The sequence below is a fragment of the Apodemus sylvaticus genome, chromosome 20 (assembly GCF_947179515.1).
Source record: "Apodemus sylvaticus chromosome 20, mApoSyl1.1, whole genome shotgun sequence".
Classification (NCBI taxonomy): Eukaryota; Metazoa; Chordata; class Mammalia; order Rodentia; family Muridae; genus Apodemus; species Apodemus sylvaticus.
Genome location: NC_067491.1, coordinates 61,780,743 through 61,804,189, shown reverse-complemented (window position 1 = coordinate 61,804,189; position 23,447 = coordinate 61,780,743). Strand labels below are relative to the sequence as shown.

Here is a 23,447-nt window from a genome sequence, read left to right as displayed (position 1 = left end):
AGATTTTCCAGTTTTGTTGTGTATAGACTTTTGTACAAGGATATGAATTTTTTTTAATTTTTAGGCTTCTGTTGTTATGTCCCCTTTTTAATTTCTGATTTTGTTCATTTAGATACTGTCTCTGGGCCCTTTAGTTAGTTTGGATAGGGGGTTATCTATTATGTTGATTTTCTTAAAGGAAGAGCTTTTGGTTTCTTTATTTGTATTATTTTCTTTGTTTCTATTTTTTTGATTTTGGTTCAGAGCTTGACAATTTCCTCCCCACTGCTCCGCTTGGGTGTATTTGTTACTTTATGTTCTAGGGCTTTCAAATGTGCTGTTAGTGTGTTAGTATAGGATTTCTCCAGTTTCTTTACTGGGGCCCTACATGCTATGAATTTTCCTCTTTGCCATGCTTTCACTGTCTCATAAGTTTGGGTTGTTGTGCCTTCATTTTCATTGAATTCTAAAATGTTATTCATTTCTTTCTTTACTTCTTCTCTGATGAAGTTATCATTGAATAGAGAGTTGTTCAATTTCCAGATGTACATGCATTTTCTAGGGGGTTTTGTGTTGTTTTTAAAATCTAGCCTTAATCTGTAATAATCTCATAAAATGCACAGGATAATTTCAATCTTCTTGTACCTGTTGAAGCTTGTTTTGTAACCGATTATATGACTAATTTTAGAAAAGGTAATATAAGCTATGGAGAAGAAGGTATATTCTTTTGTTTTAGTGTAAAATGTTCTATATATATTTGTTAGATGCATTTGAGTCATAACCTCTATTAGTGTCACTGTGTCTCTGTTTAGCTTCTGTTTCAATGCTCTGTCCTTTGGTGAGAGTGGCGTGTTGAGGTCTTCCACTATTACTGTGTATGATTCAAGGTGTGTTTTCAGCTTCATTAAAGTCACCCCTTATGAATGTGGATACCCTTACATTTGTGGCACAGATGTTCAGAATTGAGACTTTCTCTTGGTTGATTTTTCCTTTGATTAATATGAAGTGTCGTTTGCCATCTCCCTTGAAAATTTTTGGTTGAAAGTCTATTTTATTAGCTATTAGAATAATAACTCCTGCTTGTTTTTTGTGACTGCTTGGAAGAATTGCTTCAAGCCTTTAACTCTGAGGTAATGTTTACCTTTGTCATTGGGGGTGTGTTTCTTATATGCAGCAAAATGCTAGATCCTGTTTGCATATCCAGTCTGTTAGCATATGTCTGTTTATTGGGGAATTGAGCCTGTTGATATTGAGAAATACTAAGGAAGGACTATTTTAGTTCCTGTTATGTTTGTTGTTGTAGGTGGCATTATATGCATGTGATTCTCTCCTTTTGATTATTTTGTTCTGAGATAACTCTTATCTTCTTTTGTCATTGGTGAAGGTACCTTCCTTGTTTTGGAGTTTTCCTTTTAGAATCCAAGTAAACATCAAAGCAATCATCCACCATGATCAAGTAGGCTTCATCACAGGGATGCAGGGATGGTTCAATATACAGAAATCTATCAATGTAATCCACTATATGAAGGAACTCAAAGGAAAAAACACATTATCACTTCATTAGATGCTGAGAAAGTATTTGACAAAATCCATCACCCCTTCATGATACACGTAATCCACTATATAAAAAAACTCAAAGAAAAAAATCACATGACCATTTCATTAGATGCAGAAAAAGTATTTGACAAAATCCAATACCCTTTAAGATAAAAGTCTTGGAAAGATCAGAAATTCAAGGACCATACCTGATAATAGAAAAACAATACACAGCAAAGCAGTAGCCAACATCAAACTAAATGGAGAGAAACTTGAAGCAATCCCTCTAAAATCAAGAACTAGACAAGGCTGTCCACTCTCTCCCTACCTGTTCAATATAGTTCTCAAAGACCTAGCAAAAGCAATTATACAATAAATGAAGGTAAAAGGCAAACAAATTGGAATGGAAGAAATCAAAATATCACTATTTGTAGATGATATTTGCCTAAGGGAGTACTACTCAGTTATTAAAAACAACAAATTCATTGAATTCTTAGGCAAATGGATGGAACTAGAAAATATCATCCTGAGTGAGATAACCCAGTCACAAAAGAACACACATGGCATGCACTCACTAAAAAGTGGATATTAGCCCAGAAGCTTGGAATACCCAAGACAGAATTCATAGACAAAATGAAGCTCAAGAAGAAGGAAGACTTCAGTACTTCTTAGAAGGGGGAACTAAATACCCACAGGAGGAGATACAGAGACAAAATGCGGAGCAGAGACTGAAGGGAAGGCCATCCAGAGACTGCCCCACCTGGGGATCCATCCCTCATACAGTCAATATTGTGGATGTCAGCAAGTGCTTCCTGAAAGGAAGATGATATAGCTGTCTCCTGAGAAGCTCTGTAGGTGCCTGACAAATACAGAAGTGGATACTCACAGCCAACTAATGAACTAAGCACAGGGTCCCTAATGGAGGAGCTAGAAAAATGACCCAGGGAGCTGAAGGACCTTGCAGCATCGTAGGAGGAACAAAAATATGAACCAACCAGCACCCCAGAACTCCCAGGGACTAAACCACCAATCAAAGAGTACACATGGAGGGACCCATGGCTCCAGCCACATATGTTGAAGGGAATGGCCCTGTCAGACCTCAATGAGAGGAGAGGCCCTGGGTCCTATGAAGGGACCACGCCCCAGTGACAGGGAATGCCAGGATAGGGAAGCGGGTGTGGGTGGGGTAGTAAGCAGGTGGAAGAGGGATGGGATAGGGGTTTTTGAAGGGGAAATGAGGAGAGGGGATAACATTTGAAATGTGAATAAAGAAAATATCTAATAAAAAAGTGAGTGAAATAAAAAGTAACAAACACATTGAAAGTAAGAGCATTGTTACATCAGAGCAGGAGGAGGGAGCAAGATTAGAAGGAGAATGCAGAGTTTAATATCTTAAATATAAGGCAACTTTGTAAAATAAGAGCAATATGCACAATGCAGAGAGAAAGAGGCAAAAAGAAGAAACTACAGAGAGAGTTGAAGGAGCAGGTAGGACCCTCCTTACCACAGGACAGAACAGGTATTTTCTTTTTTTTTTTTATGTTTTTCTCTCCTTTTTTTTAATATTTTTTTATTCGATATATTTTTTATTTACATTTCAAACGATTTCTCCCTTTCTAGCCCCCCACTCCCCGAAAGGACCATAAGCCCCCTTCTCTCCCCCTGTCCTCCCACCCACCCCTTCCCACTTGCCCGTTCTGGTTTTGCCCTGTACTGCTTCCCTGAGTCTTTCCAGAACAAGGGGCCACTCCTCCTTTCTTCTTGTTCCTTATTTGATGTATGGATTATGTTTGGGGTATTCCAGTTTTCTAGGTTAATATCCACTTATTAGTGAGTGCATACCATGATTCACCTTTTGAGTCTGGGTTACCTCACTTAGTATGATGTTTTCTAGCTCCATCCATTTGCCTAAGAATTTCATGAATTCATTGTTTCTAATGGCTGAATAGTACTCCATTGTGTAGATATACCACATTTTTTGCATCCATTCTTCTGTTGAGGGATACCTGGGTTCTTTCCAGCATCTGGCGACTACAAATAGGGCTGCTATGAATATAGTAGAGCATGTATCCTTATTACATGGTGGGGAATCCTCTGGGTATATGCCCAGGAGTGGTATAGCAGGATCTTTCGGAAGTGACATGCCCAGGTTTCTGAGGAACTGCCAGACTGATTTCCAGAGTGGTTGTACCAATTTGCAACCCCACCAGCAGTGGAGGAGTGTTCCTCTTTCTCCACATCCTCACCAACACCTGCTGTCTCCTGAGTTTTTAATCTTAGCCATTCTGACTGGTGTAAGCTGAAATCTCAGGTTTGTTTTGATTTGCATTTCTCTGATGACTCATGAATTTGAGCATTTTTTAAGATGTTTCTCTGCCATCCGAAGTTCTTCAGTTGAGAATTCAACTCTGGACCCCAATTTTTATAGGGTTATTTGGTTTTATGGGGTCTAACTTCTTGAGTTCTTTGTATATATTGGATATTAGCCCTATATCTGATGTAGGGTTGGTGAAGATCTTTTCCCAATTTGTTGGTTGCCTATTTGTCCTTTTGATGGTGTCCTTTGCTTTACAGAATCTTTGTAATTTTACGAGGTCCCATTTGTCAATTCTTGATCTTAGAGCATACACTACTGGTGTTCTGTTCAGGAACTTTCCCCCTGTACTGATGTCCTCAAGAGTCTTCCCCAGTTACTTTTCTATTAGCTTCAGAGTGTCTGGCTTTATGTGGAGGTCCTTGATCCATTTGGAGTTGAGCTTAGTACAAGGAGACAAGCATGGATTCCCATTCTTCTGCATGCTGACCTACAGTAGAACTAGCACCATTTTTTGAAAAGGCTATCTTTTTTCCATTGGATGTTTTCAGCCCCTTTGTCGAGGATCAAGCGGCCATAGGTGTGTGGGTTCATTTCTCGATCTTCAATCCTGTTCCATTGATGCCTGCCTGTCACTGTACCAATACCATGCAGTTTTTAACACTATTGCGCGGTAGTATTGCTTGAGGTCAGGGATACTGATTCCCCCAGAATTTCTTTTGTTGTTGAGAATAGTTTTAGCTATCCTGGTTTTTTTGTTATTCCAGATGAATTTGAGAATTGGTCTTTCTAACTCTATGAAAAATTGAGTTGGGATTTTGATGGGTATTGCGTTGAATTTTTATATTGCTTTTGACAAAATGGCCATTTTAACTATATTAATCCTGATGATCCCTGAGCATGGGAGGTTTTTCCATTTTTTGAGGTCTTCTTCCATTTCCTTCTTCAGAGTCTTGAAGTTCTTGTCATATAGTTCTTTCACATGTTTGGTAAGAGTCACCCCAAGGTACTTTATACTGTTTGTGGCTATTGTGAAGGGTATCAGTTCCCTAATTTCTTTCTCAGCCTGTTTATCCTTTGAGTATAGGAAGGCTACTGATTTGCTTGAGTTGATTTTATAACCTGGGCATATACCCAAAGGATTCCCCAGCATGCAATAAAGACACATGCTCCATTATGTTCATAGCAGCCTTATTTATAATAGCCAGAACCTGGAAAGAACCCAGATGTCCCTCAAAGGAAGAATGGATACAAAAAATGTGGTATATTTACACAATGGAATACTGCTCAGCAATTAGAAACAATGAATTCACAAAATTTTTAGGCAAATAGTTTGATCTGGAAAATATCCTAAGTGAGGTAACCCAATCACAAAAGAATATACATGGAATGCAATCTCTGATAAGTGGATATTAATTAGCCCAGAAGCTCTGAATTTGGAAGGCACAAATCGCATAACAAATGACTCCCATGAAGAAGTATAGAGAGGGTCCTGATCCTGGAAAGGATTGATCCAGCATTGGTGGGGAATATAAGGACAGAGAAAAAGTAGGAAGGTGATTGGAGAATGGGTGGAGAGAAAAGGTTTATGGGACATATGGGGAGAGGGGATCTGGGAAAGGGGAAATCATTTGAAATGTAAACAAAGAATATAGAAAATAAAAATATTAAATTAAAAAAAAGACAAAAAAGAAAAGTAAATGAAGACTATATTCAGTATAAATAAATAAATAAATATTCAGACATTAAAAAAAGATATGGCAATATCTTTCAGGAAATAACATCTATAAAACATAGGTAACCTACTTCAAAGAGATCCAACGTATTTCTAGTAAAAATCAGGAGGGCAAAGTTGTGGCTAATTGAAGATGCAATAAGACACAGGGGACAGCATTCACTTCACCTGGTTAACAACAAAACACCCTTTTGCAGTTGGAGGCAGGAGAAACAAATGAACCTTATCTAACTGTAATGTGTACTTGTGAGAAATTACTGAAGATAGGTTTTTTTAAATCAATGTGACAAATGCCTGAAGTTCTGGTACATACAAAACTGAAAGACCCAGACAATGAGTACTTGTATTAAGGATGCAGTTAAATATTTTTAATCCTTATATTTAATCCCTTCTTACCTTTGGCAAAAAGCACACAGAGACCAACTGCTGAGATCCTCCCAGAGATCTCCACCACCAAGAAACAGAAACACCTACCAACTGTTTTACCCAGAGGCCTTTGCTACTTTTTGCTACACCCAGTTAAGTGGTCCACCCAGAGGCCTTTGTGTCCTGTCCTCGTGCTACGCCCTGCTAAATACTTCACCAGAGACCTTGCACCCTGGTGCAGGACAGAATAGCTCATGGTACACATTTCTGCCCATAACCACTGTACAGGAGGCAGTTGCAAAGACTTCTTCCATCACTGCTGACAGAAACGCACTCTAGCTGGAGGTGGCAGAAGGGCAAAGGGAGCCTTCGTTTTCTAAGCAGAAGATGGGGATTATGAAGGTGAATTTCTGAAGACACAAAGTGAGTTGGAATGAATTTCATGTCCTATTAGAACGGTGTGTGTTTTAAGGTTCTGCAGTGAACAAGGTGTGAATGGAGACCTGGCCTCTGCCCCGTCAGGAAGAGCTCTGTGTTTCAAGGTCCTGCAGAAGTCTGAGTGTATCAGTTGCAGAGCTGGTTGGGTTCTAGGGAAGAGGGAATTTGTTTCTGTGTGACAGAAGGTGAAATACTGGCAATCACGCAGAGAAAACAAATTGTAAGCCTCCCACAGTGTTGCTTGAGTGCTGAGGTACAGTCAAGCAGCTAAACACATGAATGATGGATGCATGGTCGGCACTTTCTTCTGGAGTTACCTTGTTGGAGTCTTTATACTCAGAAATGTTTGAAACATCAGGGCATGCTTGCTGTGGATTATCCCATAAACTGACTGGTTTGGAATCCTATGCTAATGTTGACACACAAGCCCTTGGAGATAAAGATTGTTGTCACAGCATATCTCCAACAGCTGCAGAGCCAGAATCCTGGGTTGGCATTCAGGGCTGTACAGAGAGCATTATATGGACAAGAACAAGGGAACTTGTCATGCCTGGTTCTTCATTAGAATACCTAAATGTAACCTCCCTCCAATGAGTTTACCACAGGCACAGTGCTTTGAGTCATGCTTTACACCGCCATAGCAGGTCCTGGGAGAGCTTGTTTTTGTTTCCGTCTCTTTTGTGACCACCTGGACACCAAAGCATCTCCTTTACAAGGTCTGCGCCATCTTATAAGGACTCAAGTCATAATTTCCATTTAGAGTTTTGTGCCAAGAGGAACTAATTCTTATGGAATTGGCAAAAGGAAAAAGAACTTGCTGTTTCTCTCTGCATAGCGTAACACAAGTAACTATTTTCTTTTGCTTCAAAGGACAGCAAAGTTGGTATAAATTGTCATGATATTATGGGTGGTACTAACTTTGTCTTTTCATATTAATCTTTTCATTCATAGTTGAATGTCTTTATAGGAAAAAAGAATCTTTTATACAGTCAAGAATCCTTATGATTGGGGGAGCACTGACAAACGCATGGCTTTATACAAAGGTCAGTTGAGTTGCATGCTTTCTTAAGGTTTTCATTGTTTCCTGTATTGGAAAGTTTTTATTTTGCTGTCCTAAAAAGGTACACCACCACAAACTTATGAACCATAAGAGTTAAAATATAAACTCTTGTGATAAATCATATACATTGGAAAATTGATACTGATGTATTTTAAAAAAAATGACAGGGCCCTTCTACGGATGTGGACAGGGTCGGAAGAAAGAAGTAGAAGGGTTGTTATAGTTAAATTTCAGTAGATACACACATGGATTTCTCATAAGTAACACTCTCCAATTTGTGTAAATATCATGTGCAAGAAATATATATATATATATAATATATATATATATTTATATTGATACTACAAATTTATATGTATATATATATAAATTTGAAGCTCTACCACCATCAGTAAGACAATAGTGATAGATGTCACAGTGCTTCCTGGTATTAAGAAAGTCCTGGTTTGGGTATGAGCAACACATGTTGACTCACAACCACCTGTGACATCAGTTTGAGAGATCAGATGTGGTCTTCAGGACTCCTGGCAACACTCATTGCACATAAACCTCATATAAGCATGCACACACGTACACATGTACACGCGCACACACACACACAACTAAATGTAAAAAAATGTAAATAGTATGTACTTTTACTAATACAGTAATGATGAGTGTTTGTAAAAATAACATGTGAAGGGTTGGGTATCTTTTCACATGTAGAGACATTTATTTGACAGAGTTTGATAATAAATGATGACAAAAGGTCAAGTATTCTTTTTTATATAAATGAAGGACATGGAAACAAGGCTTACTTAGGCTAATGTTTTAATGGTGTTACTAGCAATATCAGAGTTTCTTTTTTCTTGAGGTTTTAGTTAAATGAATAAAATAATATTGTAAAACTCTTGAATGAAGCTCTTGAACTTTTTTTTAAGTATTGAGAGAAAACCATGACAGGCTAGCAGTAAACGTTAGGAGCCAACACAAGGGAATGAAGAGGACAAAGGAAGCCACTCCTGTCACAGTGGAGGTCACCAGGCAGTCGTGTAGGCAGTCTATGTAAGGCTAAAAATAACGTGTGGAAAAGGCCGGACTACACAAAAATGCATTCATAATCTTTGGTTGGTAGCAGAAAAATAGAAAGAGGAAGAGAAGGAAAAGGAGGATGAGGAAGAAGAGGAGGAAGAAGACAAAAATTACTTTTCTAAAATAGGATTGTGGTGGTTTGAATGAAAACGCCCCCCATACACTCACAGAGATTGACACGATTAAGTGGTGTGACTTTGCTGGAGCACATAGGACATGTTGGAGGATGTATGTGACTGAGGGTGGGCCTCGAGCTTTCAAATGCTCAACCCAGGCTCAGGGTCCCTCTCTCTTCCTTCTCCCTTCCAATCCAGATGTAGATTTCTCAGTTAACTCTGCAGTACCATGTCTGCCTGTATGCCACCATGTCTCCTGTCATAATAATAATGGTTGTATTTCACCTCTGAAATACAACCCAGCCCCAATTCAGTATTCTCCATTTTAGGAGTAGCAATGGTTATGGTTCCTCTTCACAACAATCAAACACTAAGATGGAAACTGGTGCCATGGCCTGTGGTGCTGCCAAGATCGGACGGACCATGCTTTCATCTGGAGGAATACAGAAGACTTTCAGACTTTGAACTTAAGTGCAGATTGACAATTCAAGCAGGGTTTATTGGGTTATAGTAGTAGGATCATGGAAGACAGTGATGCTCGGGGTTATTTAAACTGTGAGGGCTCAGCTAGAGAAGATTCAGGGGAGAATATTATTAGTATGGTGCCTAGAAAAATATTCTTGTGATATTTTGGCTAAGAGCATTGCTGCTTTCTACAATTATGTTAAGATCAATCTGAGGCTAGATTGAACATAATATGCATTAAAAGTTTTGACAGAGGACACTTAAAGCAGCCTAGCATTGACTGTGTCATGTGGGTCTTTTTGGTCTGCCTTATGCAGTTTTATAATGAAAAGGAACAATCTGAACTAAGAAAAATACAAAATGTACAGTCTGAAAAAGAGAGCACCAGGACATTTAAAGCAACTAAATCCTGTACTCAAGGACATTTAAAAAATGTAAAGAAGTGCCTGATGCTAGATGAAATACAAGGAATGGTTGACATCAATGTAAGACAAGACCCAGCCAAGCTTCCAAATCATGAAAAGGCCTGATTCATACCTTAATACTAGCAGTAGGGAGGCAGAGACAAGTAGACTTCAGAGTTCAAGGCCACCATGTTTTTTCACAGGAATTTCTAAGCCGTTCAACCTTAGGCACTGAAGAAAACCATTGAAAACAGAAAGCTGGTGAAAAATGTATTTGAAAAATAAGAATGTTTTAATAAGGGTGTTATTTTCCAGCACAACAAGTAACAAAACTTGGCAGCCTTGGCCTTGTGGTCATGTCAGAGTCAAGGTTACAAGAAAGAGGTTGTGAAATCTCCCTCCATGTTGAAGAGAATTCTCAGAGGTCAGACATGTTAGGGGTGTCCCTGCATAGAGGTCAAGAGAGGCCATTGCATGAATCTGTGAAGGTGAAACCTGGATTGCCTTGGAGACCCCAAAATGTTAGAGATGCCAGAGCCCTGCGATATCTGCTGAAGAAAGCTGCTAACACAGGGCCGAATCACCCCAAGAAAAATAGCGTGTTGCCTCAACAAGTATGAAAGGAGTTGGAGATCTGAAGAGTGTTTTGACATCATACATGAAGATGCAGAGTTTGGAGTCTGTTCAGCTGGTTTTTAGTCTCCCTTGGCCCAGTATTTCCTCATTACATCCTCTTTATACCCTTTGGGAATGGTAATGTATATATCCCCTGCCATTATATTTTGAAAGTATGTGACTTGCTTCTTCATTGTGATTTTACGGGGGATTACAGTGAGATTGCATGAGACTCAGACAAGACTTTGCTTTCAAACGAAGCTGTTCCCGTGATAGACAATGGGGACATTCTAAGTAAGACTAAATGATTTTTGCATGATAATGATGGACTATTGTTGCAATCGAGTAGAATGTAGTAGTTTGAGTGATAATGGCCCTAAAGTGGCACAGCAAGTGACACTTTTAGGAGGTGTGGCCTTGTTGGAGTAATGTGGCCCTGTTGGAGGAATTGTGTCACTGGGAATGGGCCTTGACTTTCCAAATGCTCAAGCCAGGTCCAATGTCTCTTTCTCAGGAGCTTGCCAACTCAGTTGTAGAACTCTTAGCTATCTCTTCAACATTATGTCTACCTGTATTCCACCATGCTTCCCAATATGATGATAATAGACTATAACACTGAACTATAAGCAAGCCCCAATTAAAGGTTGTTCTTCAGAACACTTGTTGAGTTCTGGTTGCCTTTTCAGAGGCCATTTACGTGCCAGGGACCCTATGTAAGACCACACCTAATGCCCACAATTTCCCTTTAAAGTAGGCCTAACATCACCAAAAAGCACCCAATGCTCTGGGTTCTATATTCTGTTCCATGACTCTGGAAGCTTTCCCAGAGGCCATCTGGGCACTAGGGACCCAAGGTAAGACATGGTCCCCTGCATACTAGCTCCCCTTAAAGTGTACCCAAAAGCCATAAACTACACCCCATCTTCTGGGCAACCATATTAGACACTACAATGTTGCTAGAAGATCTTTACATTCCTAGAGGTCATGCCAGTTCTAGGGATCAAGAGGTGATGGTGGTTCCCCAAATCTAAATCCAAGAGGTTGTCCAGGCCAAAAAATCTTAGAAAAGAGACCACACTGGACCTGAAGACTGACTGATCACCAAAACTGCAGGCAACCCAGGACAGAAGATCAGAACAGCAACAAAATTCAAGGAAAACAATACTCCTGTGGTTGAATTAGGGCTGAGGAGGAGGGCAACTCTGTAGGAGGATCAGCAGTCTCAATTAACTTGGACCCCTGAACTCTCTCAAACACTGGACCACTAAACAGGCAGCATACATCAGTTGATATGAGGCTCCCAACAAATGTACAGCAGAGGACTGCTGGATCTGTGTTCAATCAGTGATGATGCACTTAACCCTCAAGAGACTGGAGGCCCAAGGAAGTTTAGAGGTCAGGTCGGGTGGGGTGGGAGTTTGGAAAATCCTGTGGAGAGAGGGGGTAGGGAGGAGGTGGGATGTGGAATAGTCGGGAGGGTGGATGGGGGGAGAAATAAAATATGGAATGTAAAATTTTATTTAAAAAATTAAAAAGAAAGAAAAGACCAAACCTCAGAATAGCAGCAATAGAAAAAATATTTCCAGGTCAAAGGATCAGGAAATAACTTCAATAAAATTATAGAGGAAAATTTCCCTAAACTAAACATATATCTATAGATGTACATGTAGCTCACAAAATACCACATAGATTGAGCCAGAAAAGATCTTCCACCAAAAGATAATCAAATATATATGTATAGGTATTTATGTATATATGTATATATGTATATATGTATATATGTATATATGTATATATTATTAAAAACTATACATAGGAAAAAATATTTAAAGCAGAAAGGGAAAGAGGGAAAGTAACATATGAAGGCAAATGTGTTTAAATTTCACCAGAATTCTCAACAGATACTCTAAAACCCAGAAAGACCTAGAAAGCTGACTTACAGACTTTAAGACACCAGATATGTCATTCCAGACTATGATATCCAGCAAACCTCTCAATCAACAGAGATGGAGAAAATAAGATATTCTGTAGGAAAAGACAATAAATAACATCTACAAATCCAGCCCAGAAAGATACTAGAAGGAAAAATCCATTCTGAGCAGGTTAACAACACCAAAGAAAACACAGCAAATAAAAAGTTGCACAGGAGAAAAACGAAAGGAAGGTACACACACACACACACACACACACACACACACACACAACAGGTCTCCAGTACCTAAGAGGACATCTTGCATACAGCTCCACAAGTGAGCCCAGTTCTCTGCTAAGTGGAAGCAAGGCCCAGATCTGAGTGCCCCATCATCATGCTGGTCTTGAGACGGTCTCAAGACCCAGATTTACTGTACGCTTGTACAAGGGCAAACCTAGTATTTAGGCCACGAAAGGTCACTCTAGGACAGAGCCAAAACCTAGGATATAAGTAAATGCTACACACACTCAGATGCTTGGTATCTTAAACCCTGAATGCGTACTGGACCTAAGGGCAACTCAAGTTCCTTTGGTCAGCCAAAACTCATGGGGTAGTGGCCATATATTTATTGCACAAAGACTGGTCAAGTAGCCTCTAGAATCAAAAATGGACTGCTTTGTAATATTAGTAACCAGGAGGACACACAATGACCTCTTAAGTGTCCAGTGTCAAAGAGGACCCAGCCCGTTTTTATTACAAGGCAGGGCTAGTGTGCAAGCAGCCACATACTGTTCCTCAAGGCAAAAGCAGTGACCAGGGATGGGACTGCAGAGTGACACCGTAACAGGACAGCACCTAGGGGAGGCAAAGAAAGGGCATGTTCCAGGAGGGAGCAATAGCTAGGGACCACCATATTGTACTTCCATGTCGGATAAAATATCCACAGCCTATCCCCTAAGTGACCTCATAGAAGACACAATTCCATGGAGCTGGGTCTTAGGCTGTGTACAAAGCAGATCAGTATCTATGGGGCACTATCATCCTTTTTACTATTTTAAGCATTTGTACCTAGCAGATGCACACACTGATCCACCCCAAGACAGATCTAGTATCCTATGTGCCAAGTATATAATGAACAGGTATCAGGCTTCTATCAAGATTGTCACCAATGAATCAATGATATCACATGACATTAGTAGTATTCCGGGAGCTCAAACTTCTTCCCTTTAGGGAATGTTCAGTACCACTGGGCCATTGTCATGTGTAGCAGGATTAGAGGTTCTCTAGAGCTTATTTTGGAAACAGGACACCCACTTCTATCAGCAGCCCCTCCCATGACCCTATTGGGGACTATTTGTTCAAATAAAGTTTCAGCTTATTGTTGTACCACATATTCCCCTACGACAGCGGCCCAAAATCCTCTGCCAGCAGCTTTTGAATTTTCTGCCTAGACTTATGGCTACGACATACAATTACTTGTCCATCCCAAGGACATACTCCCTAGATGAACATACTATATCCACTGAAGAACCTTTTAACAGTCATGTCATGAATGAACTTTCCATCCTACCATGCCCAGGTTGCACACACTTAACTGGAGTACATAGAGGGGCCTCTGAATAAAAGTGCCTTGCTTGTTGAGATCACTCTGCAGGATGTGCTTGACAGGGCCCCCGCCTATTGTTCCAGAGGAAGAAACATATACTGGCTGTGCGACAGACACTGCCAGAAAGTTCCTCCACATCATAGATGGCTTCTGAGAACATCTTCAAGCCATCAACTCTTTAAGGGACTGAAGTCAACAGGCAATGTAAAAACAAGTACAGAAAAATTCTAGTCACAGTAAATGTTTGTGAAGGTCTCAATACCTGGATTTATGATAAGGGCTTGAACCCATGAAATGCTTGCTCAAGACACAAGTCAAGGAAGAAGAATGCCTAAAAATGCAAGAGATACAAACCTGTCACCACAACAAAAGGACCTAGAAAAAAAATGTGAGTTGATTAGCCTGCGCTTCACATTAGCAACCTGCTTCAGAGAAAGAAAGGGCCAAGAAATCCTGACATTTATGTCAAGATAGGTAAAATGAGAGTGTAATATTCTGAGAAAAGGAAGCTACAAAAGGAGGAAAATATTGGATAGAGGGATCCAACACCTGATGCTAAAACGATGTTGGCTTAAGAATGGGAATGAGCCAGTGTGTAGCAGGAAGTATTCAGAGATGTACTTCAAGCCATGAATGTGGAAGATTATCATCAATTACCCAGGTTCTGTTCACCAAGCCCAGTAGAATGGTGAGTGGTAGCATTGGGCAGCTGAAATTTCTTTTGAACAGAAAATAATCATCCTTCTTTTGCAGAAACAGAGGTTTATTCCAGGTTGCCATGTGTGTGTGTGTGGGGGGGGGGGCTCTTCTTGGTAACACTTCTGTTGCTGGCACAGCATGGTACCAAGCTCTCTGTCCACATCCTGGCTCTTCACCCAGACACACAATACCTAAAATCAACAACCATACAGATTCCACACTCTGGGTCCTTTGAAAATTGATCAGTTCTGCACACATGTGTTGATGTCACTGCTGTGGGTAGTGCCAACCCCAAGAGCACCCAGTTATCTCTCTTTGCCCCCATGCATACAAGAATGGAGGTGGTGGATGGACGGAACTTGAGAAGTGCCTTGCCCTGGTCACTTGGCTCTTGCCAGAACAGAAAGAAGCTGTTCTCAGTGAGGAAATTCCTAAAGATGTCTCAGATAGTGTTCCCTTACAACCGTGGTAAGGCTAAGGTGCCAGATGTTCCGGGAATCAGAACACATCTTTCTTTTCTTGTTCTTAGCCCACCCACTTCTGGGACTGGCTTTGCCCTACCTCTGTATCAATGAACAGTTGCCTCTTCTATCAAGAAGACCTAAATAAAAATGGATTTGCTAAGAATTACAAAAAGCCCAATTGTGCATCCCTTGTAAATAACTACCCACTCCCAATGGCCTGAGCCAGAAAGATACCATGTGCCCCTCTTCCACCCGGGTTGTCTGTGATGAAAAAGGCGTCAATTCCCAGGTCCCTACAGGTGAGACTGGCTGCAAACCTTGTTCTGTGTTGAGTGATGTCACTGGTGTTTTCTGCAGTTTCCAGAGCACCAGGCTTTGGAATGCTCACTGATTGGCTCCAGAAGCATCTGGCCTTTCCCTGCCTGCAATGGACTTGAGAATGAAGCAGCAGCACACACAGCAGAAGCAGGAGCAGCAGGAGCAGCAGGAGCAGCAGGAGCAGCAGCAGCAGCAGCAGCAGCAGCATCAGTATGGCAGAGGTAGCAAGGACATGATCATGCCAGGAGACATCTCTAAGGGAAAACTGATCAATATACACCAAATAGTTTGTAATACAGCGTGGTGTCAGGGGACAGAGGGGTTGAGTTCCTCTTTAACACATTTGAAGTTCTCTTTGTCTTTATACTTGGAGGGGATGGGGCAAGTCACCATGGGCCACCCAAAGGAAAACTTACAATGTCCTGTCAGGCGGACTCATCTGTTTTACCATCAACATTGCCCCCCCACCCCCACCCCACTGCAATGCTTCTTACCAGCACCTTCTCTGGAGTCAAATGGCAAGCACTTCAGATCTCACCTTGGATCTCCTCAAAAGATGGTGCATAGGTCAGCTTCACCTTGCACATGGCTGTGTACCCTGGGCCAAAGTGGGGAACAATGCCCATGCTCACTTCCCATGACTCCCAGAAAGGATGAGAATAGGGAGTTACTTTGTCAGAAGGGAGTGGAGACAAGAGAAAATTGATTTGGGGAAAGGTTACAGAAGGCAGAGTCACTCAAACTATGAAATTACCTTGTTTGTAACGTGGGCTCTCTCCACTTCAAGGAAACAGCATTAGTACTGGCTGTGCCTCTTTGTGTGTCTGTGTGTGTGTGTGTTGTGTGGGTGTGTTGTGTGTCCAACCAGATGTAAAGAATACTCATCAAATGGCTCAAATTTGAGTGCAACATACACAATCAGAGACTAGAGCTGGTGGTTTTGTGAGGGCTTCAGGATCTCTCTCAGTGTGACTATGCAGTAATCAGGATGCTCTGCTCTGCATCAGAGCTGTGGGTCTGAACCATCTCCGCCCACTCTGTATTCACTTCTGGACTCCAATGGACACTCATGGCTTCGCAGTTCTGTTACCACCTCTTACAATATCAGACATATCTGTTGGATACATGCAACAGGTCAGGTCTTCTGGGTTCCTTCCTCTGCCTCCAGACCACTCTCTCCTCAGCTCACAAGTACACCTGGAGACAGGCTGCTGAGCTGACATTCTCACTGTGCATGAAGGTTCTCTGAAGTCTGGTGTTTCTTGTCAGTATCCTTGGTAACCACTAGCACTCCATGGATGTTTCTTCCAGGGGCTTCTGAGTGCTGTGAAGATTTACTCACGGGGCCACAGCTATCTTGGGACTGCTGCCCAGTTTGGAACTCCCTACAGGGGATGGGAAGGAGGAAAATCATTCAGAACTTCTCAGAGTCTTCCTAGAGACTTCAGGGGAAAAATAACATTTTGCCTCTAATTTAAACCTGCACTATAGACAGATTTTCTCTCTGCCATAAAGCCACCTGAAATTGCTGTCTGGCTCTGTCCTCCCTGCTCCTGTCTGCATCCTCAGCAGACTCCTCTCCACTCTCTGGTATCATCCTCCAGGGACCACAGGGCCTCTGATAGCCCTTGAAACAGACAGAAGAAATCTTAGAAATCTGCAGGACTTATGCTTGGCTGTGCTGGCCCTGTGATGGCATGGGACCTCAGGCTGATTCCTCCCAAGTGCTCCATTGATCCCTTCCCACATTTCCAGCATCCTTGCCTAGCATTAGGCCACTATCCTCTGCTGTCTACATGTTGCTCAAGTTTTGAGGAAGGGTGTAGTCTTAGGAGGAGGAAGAACAGGATGGTATTTTTCTCTCTGGCATGATAGACCCAATGTCACCAACACCCTTAGTGTGCATGCTGGAATATGTTAAGGGAAAGAGAAACTAGAGAGTGCATCCTTTCCAATCACACCCCAACTACATGTTTCAGCCTGTGTCTCTGAAGCACTCTTCATTGGCTTCCATGACCTTGTTATTTTTCACTGGGAGGCAGCAACACAAGTTCTTTAAGGCTTTGGAAATCCTCTTCTTCAGGCCCCTCCAGGCCCGCTTTCTCAGTGGGACTCTGGGCATACCCTGGGACCTCCTTCGTAGCTGCTCCTGATGGACTGTTTCCCTTGAGGATGAGCTAGTGTCTTGTAAGGATTCGATGCCTATATGCTCTTCCTGGTTCTCCTCACTGGGGGAAAGGCTGCTGGTTCTGGACTCCCAGGAGGACATGCTGCTACTTGTGTCTGTAGCACTGGAGCTCTCTTGGGCCATATCTTGCGTGTTTTCAAAGGTTGAGGATTGTGTGGATATGAAAAGTGACCATGGGGCTCCTGATGATGAGGTTAGCGTTGTTGTTGTTGCCTTTCTTTTTCTTGATGATGATTTTGTGGAATTGATGCTTCTCTCCTCTCTGAATGTACTCTTTCCAACATGAGGCATAAGCCCATGGAGTGGGGAGGTGTTCTTCAGAAAGCAACTATCAAGGGAAGAAAGGCTGGGAGGTACACTATGCCTCCTCCTACAGCCTTTCCTCCCACATCCGGGCAGCTCAGTGAGAGTGGGCAAAGTGAAGGTGGAAAGAGTACGGGCACTGGTTCCCTTCCTTACAGGCCAGGGAGGGTTGGGGGCTTTTGTAGGGTCCAGACTCCCACCCTGCCCCCATCGTGACAAAATTGGGGCTGCCTGGTATACTTCTTTTTTATAATCAAATAAGTCGCCATATCATGATTGTACTTCCGTTCCCTCAAAGCCTCCCTGAGCTCTTTAATGTTGTACCCCATAAGAAACATGTCAAAAGCAAGGTTGGATTCTGGTTCTCTAGGGATTTCCTCTGAAGATCTCAATGGGTCTTGATCATGGCACAGCCACGGGTGTACCAATATTTCTTTAATGGATGGCCTCATTATGGGGTCTATAGTCATTAATCTCTTTAATAGGCCTCGAAGCTCTGGAGACAGGTGATACGGGATCCAACAGCTCCGGGCTAGGATCAGATGCTTTATCTTGGAGTGCACTGTGTCTCAGAAGGGAAGGTGGCCAATAACTAAATAGTATAATACTACACCGAGACTCCAGATGTCAGTTGGGAGGCCATCATATTGTTTGTGATCAAACACTTCAGGAGCACAATATTGTGGTGTGCCACAAAATCCTTTGAACTTTTCCCCAGAGGCCAGTCTTTTGCCTAAGCCAAAGTCAGTAAGTTTCACATGCCCCTCCCAATCCAATAGGATGTTCTCGGCCTTGATGTCTCGGTGGACAATATTCTGACTGTGGATATAGTTGACCGCCAAAGAGAGTTCTGTAAATATCCTACGTGCCTCTTCCTCGTCCAGACGCCCACACTTGTTGATGTGTTTCAGCAGGGATCCCCGGGCTGCATATTCCATCACCAGGTACGTTTTGTGCCTTGTCTCAAATATCTGGAACAACTGTATTATGTGACTATGGTTCAGGGATTTCACAAGATCTATCTCAGAGATGACCAGGAAGTCTATATTTGTGCCCCTTTTCAATATCTTGATGGCTACCATGGTCTGGGTCATAAGGTGGAGAGCCACTTTGACTTCTGCAAAAGACCCTTTATCTAGGGTGCCCAGGATATAGTAATGCTGTGCCAGGGGGTTCCCTTCATGACAACTGGCCTCGAGGTCCCCCGACATCGCACTTCCCTTCTCTTGGTCACCAGGAGCTACAGCAAGCAAAGATGGCAGGGAAAACAGATCAGAATTCCTTCTAAGATAGGTTTCTACTAGAGATTCTGTGATTAAGAGACACAGACACTTCCATAGACGAGTCTGGCTCTGCCTAAGGACACAGGGAAACCAGAACAAAGCAAAGACAAACACAGAGGATGGAAAGAAGGAAGAAGGCTCAGAGCAGAAAGAGAGCAAGGGTGATGGAAGATAAAATTTTAGCCAGGAGAACAAGGATCCCCATTTCAAAGGAGCAGAACATTGACAAGCTTACCCAAGACGTCCATCATGAAGGACTGAGCTAAAGGCCACACTTGAACATCAAGATAGCTTTACCCAGAAATGTGTGGGATGCAACTTGCCCCAGTAGATACAGTATCTACACGGGATGGGGGCAAAAGTCACACAGTACCTATGAATAAGAATGAAAATTTGTCAGTATTTTTCTGGAATGGATGTTGAGGTCACTCTGATATACAGAACATCTTAGTCCAACAGAGATATATACCACAATTTTTTCCTTATATGCAGGATACTGGTGGTTTGAGGTTGAATTAAAGGGAAGGGGAACTCTGAGGGGACTGGAGGATAAGAGGCAGGATGAGCTAGAGAGTAACAGACAGTGACAAAGTCAAAAGAGAAGTTAGGAAAACAAATATGGATGTTGGCCAGGGAGGGACGCTGCTCAGGTTTCTTCCCACATTTCATCCCAGCACTCTGGAGGCAGGCAAATCTTTGAGTTTGAAGCTACCCTGGTCTACACAGAAAGTTACAGGTTGGCCAAGGCCATACAAAGAAACCCAGTCTCCCAGGAACAATAAAACAAACTGAAGAAGGAAAGAGAAAGGAAGAAAGGAAGGAGAAAGGAGAAAGGAGGGGGAAGGAAGGAAAACACATGGATGCTAACCCAGAAAGCAAAATGAAAATAATTAAACAAACAAGCAAACAGCAAGAAGGCAAAGCTGTAAACAAAGCCCCCAAATAATCAAAGTCACATAAACAGAAACCCAAACCTCTGAGTTTACGGAAATGGCAGGAAAGAACTCAGTCTGTGGACATGTAGTTGATGTTCAATGTCGAAATCCAAACAATCACCGACGTCCAAATCTGATCCAACCACCGAGTCCTGCAGTTCACCACCAAAAAGCTCTCTGCACAGAAGGACACAAAACAGCCCTGACAGTGCACTATATAATCAGCTCTTGGTCATTCCTCACAATGGCTCTCTGTGACATCAGAGCATTAGTGACCAATCAGAGCTGGTACAACCCACAGGGATTTTTCTCACTCCTTAGTACCAAGGGGCTCTGTCTGTTACTGTTCATTTCACTGAGAGCAAGCACTGGACAAGAGACACCTTAAGGGAGGGAGAGCTCTATTTAGATTCATGGCATGAGGGGTTTGGAGGGAATGTTGAGGTTCCCCCACTACGGTTTTAGTCTCATGTCAAAAGGAATGTTTTAGATGGGGTGGGGACAAGAGAATCTCTCTCTCTCTCTCTCTCTCTCTCTCTCTCTCTCTCTCTCTCTCTCTCTCTCTCTCTCTCTCTCTCTTTCTCTCTCTCTCTCTCGTGTATTTGTGTGTGTGTGTGTGTGCACACATTTGAGTGTGTGTTTCCAACCAGATGTGCAAAAAAGTACAACAAACTTCACTTCGGAGATTTGGGGGTGAGGAAGCATCCAGGAGAGGGGTTCTCTGCTCCAAGACCAAGCAATCAAAGCTTGTCCTGGATTCTTAGCAGGCACAGATTTCTAAGGGTAGACATTTCCCGTAGAAATAGGTGAAGATTGCTGGAATGTCATGTCCTGATCTTCTGGAGCTCAGAGTTTGGTGTTTTTTTTTTTTTTTCCTCAGGAACTGGTGAGGTTTTTTGCTTAGTGATTACTCAGTTTTGTTTTTTGGTGTTTGTATTTATTTGTTTCACCCTGTTTCTTCCACATATGCTCCATTGGCCAGGCAGGAAGTCCTTTCAGGCCACAGGTTGCTTTTGCTTAGGTTCTAGGGCTCAGTCATGGAGCTCTTCAGGACGGGTAGAAAGGACACTGCCCCATGGCAGCCCCTGTTGTGGCACCTCATGTTGATGGCAGGAAGAGGGTGGAGAGTAAGCTCACAGCAGTGGTGGCTCCTGCTGATGTACCTCATGGTTGTCACAGGCTGAGGCAGAAAAGGACATGCAGTGGCCTTGGCAGCTTCTCAGCTGTAACCTCACAGGAATGGGGACAGGGAACGATAACAACTCAAGCACTACAATCTGAGCAGAATATAATAAAGCTTACAACTAACAACAAATAAATCCCTAAGAAATTTACAAACTCCTGGAAATAAAAAAAAAGCATTACTGAATAATTATGTTAATGAAGAAAAACATTTTCATAATGTGAAAGCGTAAAATTCCAACATTACATAATCAGTGTCACATACTTAAAGTAGTCCTATGAGGTAAATAGATACCTATAAGTGCTAACATTAATAAAAGAAATCAGTAAAACAAATATTTTAATTTAAAGAAACCTGAAAATTTGAGGAAAAAAAATTCAAACTTAGTTGTTCTGTAAGTCTCTGGTGAGCCTTAGCTTACCAGGATCTCCTGAATGAGCAACTCAGAGTCAGGAATCGATGTAAAAAACAAGAGGAATTTGTCATTCTAACATGTTGGGTCACCCTACACATGGAGAGAGAACGACCAAGTGCAACCCACCCAGCAGGCCTTTATACAGTCCTCAGGGCAGCCGCCATTAGGCACAATGTGATTGGAGGAGGGGGGAAGAGGAGGAAGAGGAGGAGGAAGAGGAGGAGGAGGAAGGGGAGGAGGAGGAAGGGGAGGAGGAAGGGAAGGAGGAAAGGGTGGAGGAAGGGGAGGAGGAAGGGAAGGAGGAAGGGGAGGAGGAGAAAGGGGAGGAGGAAGGGAAGGAGGAAAGGGAGGAGGAAGGGGAGGAGGAAAGGGAGGAGGAAGGGGAGGAGGAGGAAGAGGAGGAGGAAGAGGAAGGGGGAGGAGGAGGAGGTAAGAAAAAAATGAAAAGGAGGAAATTAAGAAAGAAGATACAATACTAAAAAATATTCCACAACACACTTGCAAACAGTGCAGCGGCAGCAGCGGGGGAAGATGGCTGAGGCTGTTCCGCAGCGTGCATGGACCGTGGAGCAGGGAGCAGCTGCCCAAGAAGGAAGGACATCATCAAGTTTCTGCAGGGTCCCAGTTCAGATTCGTTTCTCACAGAGCATAAATTACTCGGAAACATAAAAAAATGTAACTAAGACTGCTAATGAGGACCATTTGGTTAGTGCCTATAACCATCTTTTTGAAAGTGTCTCAAAATTGCTGAAACCGGAAGTAAAGCGTCTGAACAGGTGAGAAACGTGAAGCTTGGGGACGATAAACCCAAAGAATCCAAGACTGAGGAGACTCTCGAGGGTCCACCAAAATATACAAAATCTTTTCTAAAAGAAAAATGGAGATAAAAAACAACATTCCTAAAAAGCGAGATGTTGTTCACTGCTGGTAAATGGGGACACTCCCAGATGGATCTGTTTTTGATCCTAATATTCAAAGAAGGTCAAAGAAGAAAAATGCCAAGCCTTTCAAGTTTTAAGGTTGGAGTAGGCAAGGTTAACAGAAGATGGGATGGAGCACTCTTGACTATGAATAAAGGAGAAAAGGCTCGACTGGAGATTGAACCAGAATGGGCCTACAGAAAGAAAGGACAGCCCGATGCCAGAATTCCACCAAACTCCAAGCTCACTTTTGAAGTGGAACTAGTAGATATTGACTGAAACCGGTACTTCAGATCGGACGTCAGCAAGGATAAAAACCTAATGTGGCCAATTGGAACTTGTTACTATCGTGAGGGAAGAGTCAACAGGAAAATTTAAAGAGTTAAAGTTTGTTTACTTGATCTCAACTTTTGAGAAATTTAATTCCCAGTAACTCCCCTTAAGTCTCAGACATATTCCTACAGTCATGTAAAGTATTCAAGAGAGCTGCTTTTCCTTTTACCTCATAAACAAAAAGGCTCAATAAAAATGTCATGGATTGTTAAAAAAACACCATACTTGCAAACAGAATACAAACATGCATCACAAAGTTGGCCCACCATGTTGACTTGAACCACCTGAATATAAGGAGAGTTAAATATATGCAAGTCTGTAATGTAATAAGCCATATTAGTGAATTTAATTATCCAATCTAGATCATCTAGATGCAGAAAATTTATTTGATAAATATGTTATGCCCTCATGATAAAAGTCTTAGGAGAATGTAGAACCACAGGGACAATACTTCAGCCTAGTGAAAAGATATATGTGAGTAACCCTCAGCCAACATTATCTGAAATGGATTAAAGATTAAATCAATCAACCCCTCTGAATTCAGTAATGGGACAGTGACACCTGGGGCTCCCAAACATTGTCAATAGCACTTGCTATCTTCACTGTTCTCAAAGTGCAGCTGAGGTAATAAGCAAGGGAAGGAAATTAGAGGCACACAATCAGGAAGGAAGATATCCAGCTATCCCAGTGTACAGTGGACCAGATAATAGATATTAGAGATCCCAGGAATCTGAACAAAAACCTTCTAGAAATGACAAATTCAGCAATGTGGCAGCATAGAGATTCAAT

The 23,447-nt window shown here is 42.0% G+C and overlaps 2 pseudogenes; one reads left to right on the top strand and one right to left on the bottom strand.

Annotated features, from left to right (window-relative positions):
• Positions 1 to 17,991: 17,991 nt before the first annotated feature.
• On the bottom strand, positions 17,992 to 18,800 carry LOC127670659 (sperm motility kinase X-like; annotated as a pseudogene).
• Positions 18,801 to 21,936: 3,136 nt separating this feature from the next.
• Positions 21,937 to 22,604, top strand: LOC127670985 (peptidyl-prolyl cis-trans isomerase FKBP3-like; annotated as a pseudogene).
• Positions 22,605 to 23,447: the final 843 nt, after the last annotated feature.